General features: G+C 37.6%; 1 long non-coding RNA gene across 1 annotated transcript in view; it reads left to right on the forward strand.

Moving 5' to 3' along the window:
• The first annotated feature begins 4,815 nt into the window (after nucleotides 1–4,815).
• The window catches only part of LOC129143796 (uncharacterized), a 65,208-nt gene continuing 55,689 nt past the window's right edge, over nucleotides 4,816–14,334 (forward strand). Inside the window, exon 1 of the long non-coding RNA XR_008547673.2 lies at nucleotides 4,816–4,970. This is a non-coding gene — a long non-coding RNA (uncharacterized LOC129143796). The remainder of the gene's footprint in view (nucleotides 4,971–14,334) is intronic.

Raw genomic sequence — 14,334 nt, forward strand, 5'->3', positions numbered from 1 at the left:
ATAAATCTTTAGATTCCATTTCAACCTCACTTTTCTAGATCATTTTAGATAACTATGTTTCTAAAGCAGAATAAATTACTACTTCCTCATTTCCATTAACTGTTTTGCAAGATTTTCAGGTTAAAATACAAAGGCATGAACTCGGCTCACTGCAGTCTCTGCCTCCCAGGCTCATGGGATCTTCCCACCTCAGCCCCCCTAGTAGCTGAGACTGCAGGCCTGTGCCACCATGGCTGGCTATTCTCCCTATACTCTTAAAGAGATATATGTCTAACATTAACACATTGTAGAGAGAAGAAATTGAATTTGGATTCAGAAAAGCAAGATTAAATCTTAGACAAATAATGTTAGTGTGAGTTTTTATTTGCTTGTTTTTTAACCATTCACGGGCCTCAGTTTGTTTTGAGGGATGAAATGGATAAGGCAAGGAAACTTTTAAGATGGAACCCCACTCTTAGTGTTTCTTTTGACTACTAAATTGTACGCAAGATAACATGTGGACAGTCTTGTTTAATTGAAAAACCTCAAGACTTAGTGCTTGAAAAATATCAAAGTGCTATATTCTGACATGTCCCTATTACTTCACTTTAAAACATGTATTTCCTTACAATTAGAACAATGATATCTATTTTTAATTAAAAAATAGAAAAATAGAAAAAAATTATAAGCAAAATCTCCTACTTCTAACTCATATTCACTGTTCACATCTGGGGACGTAATTTTTCAAAAGAGCATGTGTGTGTGTGTGTGTGTGTGTGTGTGTGTAAAATATGCAGTAACCACGATTATAACACAATGCTGTTCTATTATTTTCTTTAATGATATTTCTAATAAAAGTATATATGAAACATGTCTTTCTTTTAAATATATCCTAAGTCATTTATTCCATGGGAGTAGCATAATTTCTTTATCCAGTGCCCTAAACATAATCATTTGATTTAAAAAAAATTTATTATTACAAACAAGGCTTTAATGAACAATTTGCACATTTAGATGAAATTATTTTTGAGAATTAGAATTCTCTAAAATTTTGTGAATTAGAATTATTCTAATTCATAAAGAATTAGAGATTCTTTATGAATATCAATAATAATAGAAAAGGCCCATTTCTGTACAGAATGGAATAATATGGATATTTTTCTTCTCTTTCTAAACTAATAGAAAAACGCCAATAATTACTTTTGTTTAAATTTCACTTAAGATACCTTGAGATTGAGATTATGAGATTGAGTTATATTTACATATTTGTATTGCCTATTTTATGAAAGAAAAAGACTACTTTGTAAAAGCAAAATTTTCTAGTATTCTTGATTGAATCCATATATCTAGAACTGCCATGGAGGTTAAGGAAAATCCCTGAATACATTCACATTGCATCAAAGGATCCCAGTAGCATATTTGAGGAGCACATATTGAGTTTGTGTAACAAGGGATGTGGTACTTTTGTTGACTTTTTTTATGTGGCTGTAATAAGTAGAAGTCAATGTGAGGGAAAGGAAGCATTGAATATTCTGTATTGAGGTTTTAGAAAGTTCACTTTTCCATCAGATGCTTATATCTAGAGAATTTATAAAGTCAAGATTAAAAATGTCTTTCATGTTGATACATGAAGTACAGATTAAAGAAAAGTTGTCTCTATATTCATATTAATAGTTTGGGGAAGAAGAAAACTTTAAAATTGCCACTTTTAAAAAAGATCTTAGATTTTGCCTTAAAAGCATTCAGTCTTTACATTCCTCAGACTAGATGATGTGTTTCTGCCCAAGGGCAGATGAATGTCACTCCCTCAGAAATCCATCAGTGCCAGGTCTAAAATGGCCAGAGGAGTTGCTGCAGGCAGGGCAAGCAGAGGTTTTCCCATCTATCTCATGTTGACTTTCCAGTTCTGTGGGCCCAGGGACTTCAACAACTTCTGCATTTTGCGCAGCCCATGTGGCTGCTGCTTGGAGCTGCCCCACAATAAATCAGAGAATGGTAACAGCTTTGCATGTTACTTCAGAATTTTAAAGATCCCACATAGCTCCATCTGTAACCTAATAATATAAAGTAATATATATGGAAGACAATTATGTATTTCAATCATTAAATTGTAGCAGTGAGTAGACCAGACTAATGATGATCATAGAACTATGCTTTCTCAATTTAAGAACAGCTTAAGTACTGATGCTGAAATTTATGTATTTTTTCAAAATGTGTAAAAATTAGCTCCATTTCACACTGAAACCTTCTCTGAGACTGCCTTCTTTGATTTCTAAAAGACAAGGTGCAGACTGTGCATGCGGTAAGTGTATACTGTATACTGTGCATAGTTAGATCCTTGTAACTTTTCAAAAAGAAAATTGATTGTTTCAAGGCTGTGATGCAAATTAGAACATTTTCTTTAATTATTATCATTATTATTTTATTTATTTATTTATTTTGAGACGGAGTCTCGCTCTGTTGCCCAGGCTGGAGTGCAGTGGTGCAATCTCAGCTCACTGCAACCTCTGCCTCCTGGGTTCAAGCAATTCTCCCGCCTCAGCCTCCTGAGTAGCTGGGATTGATGGCGTGCGCCACCATGCCTGGCTAATTTTTGTATTTTTAGTAGAGATGGGGTTTCACCATGCTGGCCAGGGTGGTCTCGAACTCCTGATCTTGTGATCTGTCCGCCTTGGCCTCCCAAAGTGCTGGGAATACCGGTGTGAGTCACCGTGTCTGGCTATTGTTTTGTTTTGTTTTTTAAATAAATGTTCCATTCATAATAACAGGCTAAAAAGAACTGTTAGAGGAGACTGGGCAGATGGAGTGGGGCAGGCAATTTATCAACTTAGGAGGTAATGTATCTTTCCATTCTTTACCTGAAGATGTAGGTGAAACATTTTAAATCAAATAGTAAAAATAGGATATGTTTGCTACCAATGCCACTACCAACTACATTATGATTACTGCCAAAATCATCAGGTACCCTAGAATAATATATAAATTTATTTTTGTAATTAGATAAGACAGGAAGAAGAAGTAAACTTCAAGGTAGAATGTCTGAATATATAATAGAAAAATTCCCATCGTTTGACATTTATCAGATTTCAAGTAATCTGGGGAAAAGACCCTCACAATATAGTAGGAAACATGTTATGCACAGTTTTAAAGAAATCAGAATCATAATTGGAAATTGGAATCACAATGATTCAGAAGTTGAATAATTTACTTAGAGTTACCCTCAAGAGTCAACCAAAAAAGATGAAGAAAGAAAAAGGCTAAAAATAAATTAATCTGGAATAAAGGCATTTGTGAAGTTGTTTGGCCTAACACTCAATGTATTGCTGCAGCAGATAATAATGTGGGGGTTATAATGAATAACTCTTAGAGGAAGAAAAATGAATTCAGAGACACAGTTAGGCATTTAAGACTGATAAGAAACCACAAAGACTACCTCTCCTGTAATCTCTGTGTCTATGACAACTTCAAATATAGTATTTCCTATGGCAAATTTAAATGAAATTATTTTTGATGAAAACTCTAAAGACCTTTTCATGGTGACAGATGGTGTTACAAAGTCATGTATATCTAATCAGTAATCTACACGATCTTGTTTCAGTTTTGTGAGGAAAAGATGAATGCTTTATAAAAAGAGAATATTTTACAATTCCAAATAATAGCATAATTTAATATTAACATAAAATAATTTTATAAGACCAGAAAATTTCATTTTATATATATTCAAAAATATGTTTTATCTTCTTGCAAATCCAGTATTCTTCTGGGATATGTAATAAGACTTTAGGGATGATTTATGCAATTCCTCTCTACTAGACTTGCAGGTAGGAGTCTATAGTTTCGTAGTTAAAAATATCTACTCTGAATTTATACTTCCTCGGTTCAAATCCAGGCTCTATCACTTACTAAGTGGTTATCATTGGCTAGATTTTTCTGACTACATAAAATTTTTTTATATCAGTGGCATTTAATTTCCTTTATGTGCTTTATTTTCAAAATATGTATTAAAACTTTTAATTTGTTACATTTCTTTAAGTTTTTTTTTTATTTTACCTTTTGCAGATGAGCTGAAAGAATGTTATAATGATATTCCTTAAAGTTATATTAGTCAAAACAGATTGGTCAAGTCCTGAACGGTTCTGCTGTTAACATTGTCCAGAATATAGCCATGCCTAATTCATATTTTTTAAGTTATTTAGTGCCATTCCACTTTACCATATATACACTATTTTATGTTTAATGTACTATTTCATTATATTAGATACTTCAAAGTTAGTAATTTTAGTAAACTACATAAAACCATATATCTTAATGTTACATTATCAATAAAATACTTTATAATAGTAATTAGTACCACTGTCATGCCTATTATTACTACATTACTTCCACTGAGACACTGACTAGTCCATATTTGCTGAATGTTGCCCATGTCATCAGTACCGTTTGTAAGTGCTTTATATTTCTTAACTATTTTAATTATATTAATGACACAGGATACCTTCAGTGCCGCTTTGCCAGCCAGAAACTTCTGTGGCTGGAGGCCCCTCTGCCCGGGTTTCACTCCAGCCCGCTCAACCTGGCAGGCTGCACTCGACTCTCACCCTGGCCTGGATCCCGTGACCACCATGGCTGTGTGGTCACCATGGTCCAGCCCGTGGCAGGACCAGAAGTGCCACAAGGGGCTTCCATGTCTGGGAGCCAGCATTTAGACAAGGGGAGCGCTGTGGCGCTCCAAAACTCGGAGACAACAGTGACCACGGAACTCCAAGGAGGTGGTCACAGATTCTGCTCGGGGAGTTCTGAGGTGTGGGCCCCCAGGAAGTGTTACAGTTCTCTCTCATTCCCGCCATTTACAGCCGAGCGAACGAGGGCGTGTCACAACTCATTCGGTCCCGCTGCCTAGATGGGCGAGCCAACCAGAAGCGTGCTGCTGCCCTTTTCACTCCCACTATGCGGCAGGTTCCAGGTTCTTGTTCTGTGACCAGAAGAATGAGGTACGTGGACACCGGTAAGAGAGCAAGACAGAGAAGAATTTGATTGAGTGACAGAAAAGCTCTCCACAATGAGAGGGGACCTGAAGTGGGTAGCCCTCTGTGTGAGAAGGAGGCCCAAAGCAGATAAATGTCTGAAAGGCTGACTCCAGGGTTTTTATAGGTTTGCAATGAGGAGGTGTGTGCTGTAAGGTAGCCTTGGAAAAGGCAACATTTGATTGGTTAAAAAGCTTCATCCAGAAGGAATCAATAGAGAGAGAGTGGGCAAACCGGAATAGAACTTCTCACTCTGGTCCAGAAGCTTGGTTTTCAGGCAAAACTGTCTTTGGCTTGGTCAGGTTTTACCAGGGACGCGCTCCTATCTGCTTAGGAATTTGACTGTCTCCTGCTGCTATTAATAACACCATGAAACTCGTTTTTCTTTTAAAAATGGAGTCTCAGAGGTTCAGGAAATTGAAATATCTTTCCTAATCACAAATCTTTATGTGTTAGAACCAGAATATGAAATCTGATATTTCCACTTCAAAGTATACTTTATCCATGACTCCTGAAATGCCTCCCTGACAGAAAAGCCTTACAAACGAGGCTAATAATCCAAATGAATTTTGTTTTCCTTTTTTTGCTTTTCTCTTCTTTAATTTAAATATTTTGCCACAATTTTTTGAAAGTGCTTCCTTTAATATTTTATTTTTTTACTTTGCTATTATATTTATTTTTTCTTCTTAGGGGCCTATTTTAATAGCTCACCTAAACAGCTAAAAGAATAATAAAAAATTTTATTCCACATGTAATTAAATACTTTCATATTAAAAAATAAATGTACCACATATACTGAACATCTAGAGAATTGCTTATACATTTTATTTTTCTTCCAAATTTTTTTTTTCTTGATTTGAAATGAGACCTGAAAATACTTGGTCCTATTTTCTAAATTATTGTGAAAACTTAAAGGTAGCCTTCAGTATCTCTTCCTAAGATTTTAAATCTTTAATAGAAAACATATGAAATTAAATTTTGGAGCTATCTGCTAAACATTGTCTTTAAAATATTTTCAATTTTCCATTCATTGTTCAAGGGTGGAAAGTAGATCTTATGATTCTAAACTAAAACCCACAATTTATGAAATGTCTTGCATGAATTAGCTCCCATATGTTGGAAGTGTTGAGAAATACATTGCAAATTTTAAAGTCACCTACAAAACCTCAAGGACAGAAAAGCAAATCTAGTCCTCTCCCTAACTTTTTCCTGGGCCACATGCTCACCATTCCAGACAAATGAGAATCTATCCATGACTAAAAAAAATCTCCAGAGAAGATGTCTTAACGTACCCTAAAATGTTTTCATTCTCGCTTTTAGTAGAATCTCCTTATTGCTCGCTTTATTACTGCTAGTTAAGTCTGCATCGGTTGCTCTCCTCTCTGTGGAAATGAAGAACAGCTGGCCGATATCTTCTGTGTAAAGGCATTTGAAATTCTAGAATAAAGTAATTAAAACACTTTCTTTGCCTTTGACTAACATTTTCCAGGATTTATTTGAAACTTTTATATGTTTTTAAAGGTTTTACATGCCTCCCGAGTCCTGGAATACTTGTTTTTTTATGAAGCTGTATGAGATATTGCCTGAGCAGAAAACAGTAATAGATGGTTGTATATGATTCTAATATATCATTATCTTATTTCTTTAAATATTATGGCTGGGTGTGGTGGCTCACACCTGTAATTCCAGCACTTTGGGAGGCTGAGGCAGGAGGATTGCTTGAGCCCAGGCGTTCAGGACCAGCTTGGGCAATATAGTGCGAACCTGTCTCTATCAAAAAAAAAAAAAAAATTAGCTGGTCATGGTGACACACACTTGCAGTCCCAGATACTTGGGAAGCTGAGTTGTGAGGATTGCTTGAGCCTGGGAGATCAAGGGTGCAGTGAACTATGATCATACCACTCCACTCCAGCCTGTGTGACTAAGCAAAACCTGTCTCATAAATAATAATAATAAAAACAAACAAACAAATAAATAAACATTGCTATCAGAGGTATGAGTCATTTATGTAAATACTCACATATTTCTTCTGCAGGTCTGAATAGGGGAAATAAAATACCAAAAAGTATTATTTCATAACTTTTGTACCAACTTCAGTTACTAAATAATTTTGTTTGGGGAATCTTATAAATTCCTCCATGAGCCTGGAATACCTTGACAGAGATTATTTCCCTCAATAACCAATAATCAGTCATTAACAGAGCCTCAGAATCTTCAAGCCTGGTCACAACCATTATTTGTAGAGGTGTTATTAGCACTGATTTCTGACATAAACTCTAATTAAATCTTGAATTTGTTTGGACAGTGATCATAAGACAAGAAATATGTAAACAAAAAATGAAACCATGAAAATAGAAGCATTTATAGAAGCTGCACTACAGCATCTAATCAGGAGGGTGAGCTGATTTTTTTCCCCCTCAAACATATTCAAGGACAGAGGTCAGCAAACATTTTCTGGAAAACAGTAGGTAGCAGATATTTTTGGCTTGGCATGCCATATGGTCTCTACTGCAGCCAGTCAACTGCAGCACTGTAGCACTAAAGCAGCCACAGCCAAAATGTAAGCAAATGCATGTTTCTGTGTTCCAATAAAACTTTATTACAAACACATGCAGCAGGCTGGATGTTGCCTGTGGGCCATAATTTCCCAGTGCCTGTTCTAGAATAAGGAGTGCCAAGACCTGCCAATATGTGCTGAACTTCCTGCTTTCCCACATTCTCTGAAATTTTTCCACTGCTGAGATTCTCCGAGGGACTAATTTTCCTCAAGAAGATAATTAAATTCCAAATCAGAAAGATGCCATGTTTCCTCTATGTGCTGTGCTTCAGCATCAACAGCAGGCATTTTCCTTGTGCAGCCTGGCTGATGTGTATCATAATCTCCCATCTCAGCATCAGATCCTCTGCCGGTTTCCTCCTGGTAGACTTTTCATTTTTCAAAATCAGGAGCTAAAACTCAACTTTCCCACAAATCTTCCAAGAGACTAGCATGCTGGTCCTAAATTCTGTCTCCAGTGATTGGCCATCCAAACACTTCTATCACATCTCGCTTCTCAATTGCTTAGCCCCAAAACACCAGAGTCACTTTTCACTCTTTCCCTTTACGTCCAGTTCATCAGGGAATTGTTAATAGTACTTGAGAATACATGCATGCCTCACTATCCTTTGCTACCTAATAGTTTGAGTCAACATTATCTCTTCTCTGAATTATTAAATCTACCATATCACCCAATCTATTTTCAATGGAGCAATTAGGTAATTTTAAAGCATAAATATAATATCAAAATTCTCCCAGGAGTCCTCAGATCAGAGTAAAAACGTCAAGGTCCTGTCAATGGTATACATGACCCTGCTGTATGTGATCTGTGCCACCTCCCAACCCTTATCTCTCTAGCCTTCTATCACTCTCACCTAATCTCTGGGATCCAGCACATCAGCTTCCTTTGCTGTTTTTTGACCACACCAAGAGCACTTCCACATCAGAGCATTCCACAGCCTTATTTTTTTCTGCACTGGATGTGCCCCATCACCTCAATTTAACCAATGCTCGCACCTCTTTGTCTTCTTTAGTATAATTCCACATTCTTTGAGTCCTAACTTGGTCAATCATATATTATTGCACCCACTCCTCCCTCGTCTCTCAAAATCCCACCTACCCTGCCTTACTTTTTCTTTTCCTCATATCAATCATCTTCCGCCATACTATAAAATTTAAATTGTTTTTATGTTGCATTTATTGCCATTGACTTTCCTTAGCTGCTAAATTACAAACTCCTGAGAGTGAATATGCATCTACTTTATTCACAGATTTTTTCCAAGCATCAGTGACAGTGCTGGACTACACAGTGGAGGAACCTTGAAAACATTTTGCTAAGTAAAAGAAGCTGGACAAAAAATGGTCACATGTTGTGTGATTCCATTTATATAAAATATCCAGCATAGAGGAAATCTATAAAGATAGAAAATTGATGCTTGACAGGGGCTGGGGAAACGGAGATTGTGGAATAAATGCTTGATACACATGGGATTTCTAGAGAGGTGGTGATTGTACAACATTGTGAATCTACAGAATGTCACTGAATGGTTCACTTTAAAATGGTTAATTTTATGTTATGTGAATTCCCCCTCCCTTTTTGAAAATTACAAGAAATAAATTTTTATGTAGTGCCTTCACCTGTAGAGACATTTATTAGTAAAAGTTCACATGCTTTGGGAATAGAGTGGATGTAATCTGAAGCTGGGGATTGCTAGAGAGGCAGTGCATGTGACAATCACATGGTGTTGAATAACTGAAAGGACTCACGGGGCTCCAAGTTATGCCCTAAATGACACTATACCTTCATCATTGCCCTCCGTTCACAAATGCATACATGATTTATAAGCATTGGGGCACATGATATTATAAGGAGTTGTAAAAGCAGGAGATAGTCTAACCACTATGTATGGACACCTTTTTGAAAAGGGCATTTATTAGTTTAAAAGTTACATATTTTCCACATCCCTGCTATTGAACAAAATCCTCTGTTTTGGGAAGCAACACATCCTACTTACTCCCTAAGAATGCACCCTGTGTAATAGATAAAACCTGCAAAATGGAAACCAAAAGAGAGGGTGACATTAGAATCATTGTAATTGTTCATCCAGTATCATCAAAATATATCAGAAACGTTGGTTACTCTGAATTGAATACTTCTTAAATCTTCGCCATACCAATTTAGACCATTAACTTTAGACAAGGGAGAATGGTCTGCTAGGTTTGCATTTATTGACATTTATTTATTTATTTATTTTTGAGACAGAGTCTCTCACTCTGTTGCCCAGACTGGAGTGCAGTGGCATGATCTCAGCTCACTGCAACCTCTGCCTCCGGTGTTCAAGCGATTCTCGTCTCAGTCTCCCAAGTAGCTGGGATTACAGGTGCCCATCACCATGTCTGGTTAACTTTTTGTATTTTTAGTAGAGATGAGGTTTCACCATGTTGGCCTGGCTGGTCTTCAACTCCTGACCTCAAATGATCCACCAGCCTCAACCTTCCAACGTGCTGGGATTATAGGCATGAGCCACTGTGCCCGGCCTGACATCTCTTAATATAGTGACTACTATTATTTATTCTCTATGATGTTATGAAGATTACCACTTTTTATCTTGTCTGTTGAGATTTTCTTTTCCTTCTCCATTCAATATACAACCTTGAACAGTTGCAATACAGCTGCCTTCAGTTTGAATTTCAGCCCTCTATTCCTTACTACCCTCTGTAAACCATGCCACTCTATCATATTCTGGTAAACAGTTATAGAAAGTGGTGCCTTCAGATATTAATTAGATGAATAACCAGGAAGGCCTAATGTAGAGCTCAAAGGCTAAGAGCTTCTTCTTTAATTATGATAGTTGTCCTCAAAGGTGCCCTGACATAGATTGTTGTACATACCCTTTCTATTTTAGGATGCATTTCCCTTCCTTTCAGAATGTTGTTCTGATATAACCCATGACATTACGGAGTTTTCAGGTGTTAAAATAATTTTATGTCTTTATGTAACATTAACAATTTCAACTGAAGTTCAATAATAGACTAGCAATTGTCTTTTAAAAAGTTATGCCTGGAGGTAAACCCAGATAATTTCTAATCCCAAATCCCCACAATAGCCAATGGTTGGCAATCATGGGCTTTTGCCAAAGGCTTCTGTTTGTGTGTGAGTTGCTGACACAATGTCATTTGAACATCACGGTAGTGTTGTCCCAAAGGAATCTATGGTGTGTTAGTTCTTTGAGGCTTCAAGAGAGCCTGCAGTTGTCCAGAACATCAAGAAAATTCAGTTTTTTTCCTCATATCTTTGTAAATCAGGGTTACTGAAATTTCCAGATGTGACAGACGATATCTTCACAAATCAAACAATACATTCAAACTTTATCCTCCTTGTTTTGATTTCAAGAAAATAACCTATTTTTAATTGCTTGAGGAATAAGTAATTCTCTTCATTTTAACATTTATTTGGTACAGGTACTTCCTTTGGTCATATGATTAATTGGCACTAGAGATTCTGTTTTAGCTTAATATTCAGATTGAGATATGAGTACTATATAACAAAGATAGCAAATTATACTTCTAACCTGGATAAAACTTAAGTTTCATCTCACCAGGTTGCAGAAGTAAGCAAAAAAATTTAAATATGCTTGAGAAAGCACAGTAAATAAATACTGGAGTCTATCACACATGAATTCAAATTGGCTTTGATTTTCTTGCAAGATAGAAATTAAGAAGAAAATGTTAGTCCAACTGATCACAGAATACCAATCGCCTTTATCTTGTTGCCCAGGTTTTGTTTTTTTTTGTTTGTTTTGTTTTTGTTTTTTGTTGTTGTTGTTGTTTTTTGACAAAGTCTCGCTGTGTTGCCCAGGCTGGAGTGTAGTGGCATCTTGGCTCACTGCAACCTCCAACTCCAAGATTCAAGCGATTCTCCTCCCTCAGCCTCCCAAGTAGCTGGGACTACAGGTACCCGTCACCAATGCCCAGCTAATTTTTGTATTTTTTTTTTTTTTTTTTAGTAGAGACCGGGTTTCACTATGTAGGTCTGGCTGGTCTTGAACTCCTGACCTCGTGATCCACCCACCTCGGCCTCCCAAAGTGCTGGGATTATAGACATGAGTCACTGCGCCTTGCTGAATTGTTAATACTGTATTGAACCCAGCTGATACTTTTGTAGGTACAAATGTATTTAATCCTTTGTAGTCTAGAGTTAGACTTGAGGATCTATAAGTTTTTCCTAGAGGTCTTCTTTCTGACAAACCACAAAAGAAGGGATTTGTGGCTATTATTATAATTGCATTTAACATGATTTTAAAGTTAAGACAAAAATTCTTGATAGTCTGTCTCTGGGTATTTTTTATTGTTTTAAAAATTACCATGTGAGTGCTTATAAATAGACCTAAAGGTTCCACCTAAAATACCCAGTTAAAACAAGACAAAGATAATATTTTCACCTGTAAACCCATATCCATCACACTTCGTACAGACATCACATTTATCCCAGTAATATATTTGTGTATGGGTATGTGTAAGAGTCCATTCTTACATTGCTGTAGAGAAATAACTGAGGCTGGGTAATTTATAAAGAAAGAGGTTTTATTGGCTCATGATTCTGCAGGCTGTACAAGCATTGCTGGGCTTCTGGGGAGGCTTCAAGGAGCTTTTACTCATGGTCGAAGGCAAAATAGGAGCAGTCACTAGACATGGCAAAAGCGGGAGCAAGAGAGCGATGTTGGGGGCAGCGTGCTACACACCTTTTTTTTTTTTTTTTTGAGACTGAGTCTTGCTCTGTCTCCCAGGCTGGAGTGCAGTGGTACAATCGCGGCTCACTGCAACTTCCACCTCCCCGGTTCAAGCAATTCCCCTGCCTCAGCCTCCTGAGTAGCTGGGATTACAGGCACACGTCAACATGCCTGGCTAATTTTTTTGTATTTTTATTAGAAGTGGGGTTTCACCATGTTGGCCTGACTGGTCTTGAACTCCTGACCTCAAGCAATCCACCAGCCTCAGCCTCCCAAAGTGCTGGGATTACAGGCGTGAGTCACCGTGCCCTGTCGCTACACACTTTTAAATGACCAAAGCTCATGAGAACTATCTTTTTTATTTTTTTGTTTGTTTGTTAGTTTTAAAGAGTGGAGAGTTTAATAAGCAAGAAAGAATAAAGAAGCCCCCCCATACAGAGACAGAGGGAGGGGGTCTCCAAAGCTGAGAGAGGAAATCCTGAGTGCAAGGAAATCAGCCAGTTATATGAGGAGGCTGGAGGAGGTGGTGTCTGATTTGCACAGGGCTCAGGGGATTGGTTTGACCAGACATGTTACTCATGTAGCTTGTGAAAAAAAATGGCCCTCCCACCTTTTAATATGCAAATACAGGGCACCATGATGTTCTACACACGTGGGGATATGTACAAGCAGCCATGTTTCCAGGCACATGTTGGGGCAAGGAAGAAGACGGAGGAATGGCCATGTTTGGGTGGACCCAGTTTTTCATGGCCTGCATTTGCATATCAAAACTTGCCACCTGGCTCTAAAAGCTGGGGCTTTCCTGCTAGACAAGAAATGCTTCTGGAGCTGCTTTAAAAGAAACAAAAACTTCCCAAGGACCCCTTTTCCTCTCTATCTACCTAAAATAATTTCTAGTAACTCCTATAATATTCCTCCTGTGGAGATGTCACCTTAACTGCTGTTAGGGGGTTTTGGGCGACAACTCTTTCTGGCTACTTCCTGCTGAAAAGGGGCGTTGAATGGGGAACAGCAGCTAGGGCTCCCTCTGGGCTGGATCTAAGAGTCCTCGGAAGAATGGTGTGTCCATGGGTGATTCAGTTTGCAGCATGGCTTGGAGTTTGATTGCTTCTAGGTGAGAGGAAACAATTTGAGTTATAGTACTGAGTATACAGCGTCCAAATACTAACACAAGACATAAGCTCTCTGTCCAATATTTCACTTAGGAGGTGCTACCATGTATAATAACCCTGTTGCAAATAGTAGAGTGAGTATAGCAATTCCCACAAGTGTGGTGTAGTAGATAATTTCCATCTAAAATTTTACTTGCCAAGATATAGAACTGCGCTTTGGGGTGTCTATGAAGTTTCTTGGTTTCATTTTCCCAAACAAAGAAACCTCCAGGTTATGGGCACCCTACTCATTTTCATTACCTGGCAGAATTTGCAGGATAACTGCCCAGAACTAGCATATTGATCCAGATTTTTCCATTACCCATCCCTTTTTGATTCTTCCAAGCTTCAGGAGCTCACCACTTGCTTCACAGGAATAGGCGGGGTTCATCTAAAACGTAGGCAAAAAGCTTAAAAACAGTTAATGAGACTAGGATTTAATGACAAAAGTATGATAAGCTTTGGAGCACAATTCCTTTCTGCAGTCCTTATTTTTTTGGTAAGAATAAATTATGATAGGACCGTGTGTATTATTTGTAGAATAAACTTTATTATTATACTTGGCCTGATTATTTGCATAAAGTGCAGCAAGAATGGTTATTTCTACATAGGCCTTTTCAATTGGCTTTGATGGAACTCTGTTCCACAAGGAATTTCAGATAAGACCTTTAAAGCTGAGCCCAGGGCTGAGGGCGGTGGCTCACGCCTGTAATCCTAGCACTTTGGGGAAAAAAAAAAAAAAAAAAAAAAAAGCCGTGCCCGGCCATGTGTTTGTATCCTCAAATACTTGTGAGTTGGGAGATTCTTTGCTTGTAAGGTCCCAGGATAAACTTGGAGCTCCCAGACCTGTTAGAAAGTGACATTCTTTACTGACCACAGGTTAGGAACTCTGTGCAGGGATGGCGTAGACAAGG

This window comes from Pan troglodytes, chromosome 3 (genome assembly GCF_028858775.2).
Source record: "Pan troglodytes isolate AG18354 chromosome 3, NHGRI_mPanTro3-v2.0_pri, whole genome shotgun sequence".
In the NCBI taxonomy this organism is placed as follows: domain Eukaryota; kingdom Metazoa; phylum Chordata; class Mammalia; order Primates; family Hominidae; genus Pan; species Pan troglodytes.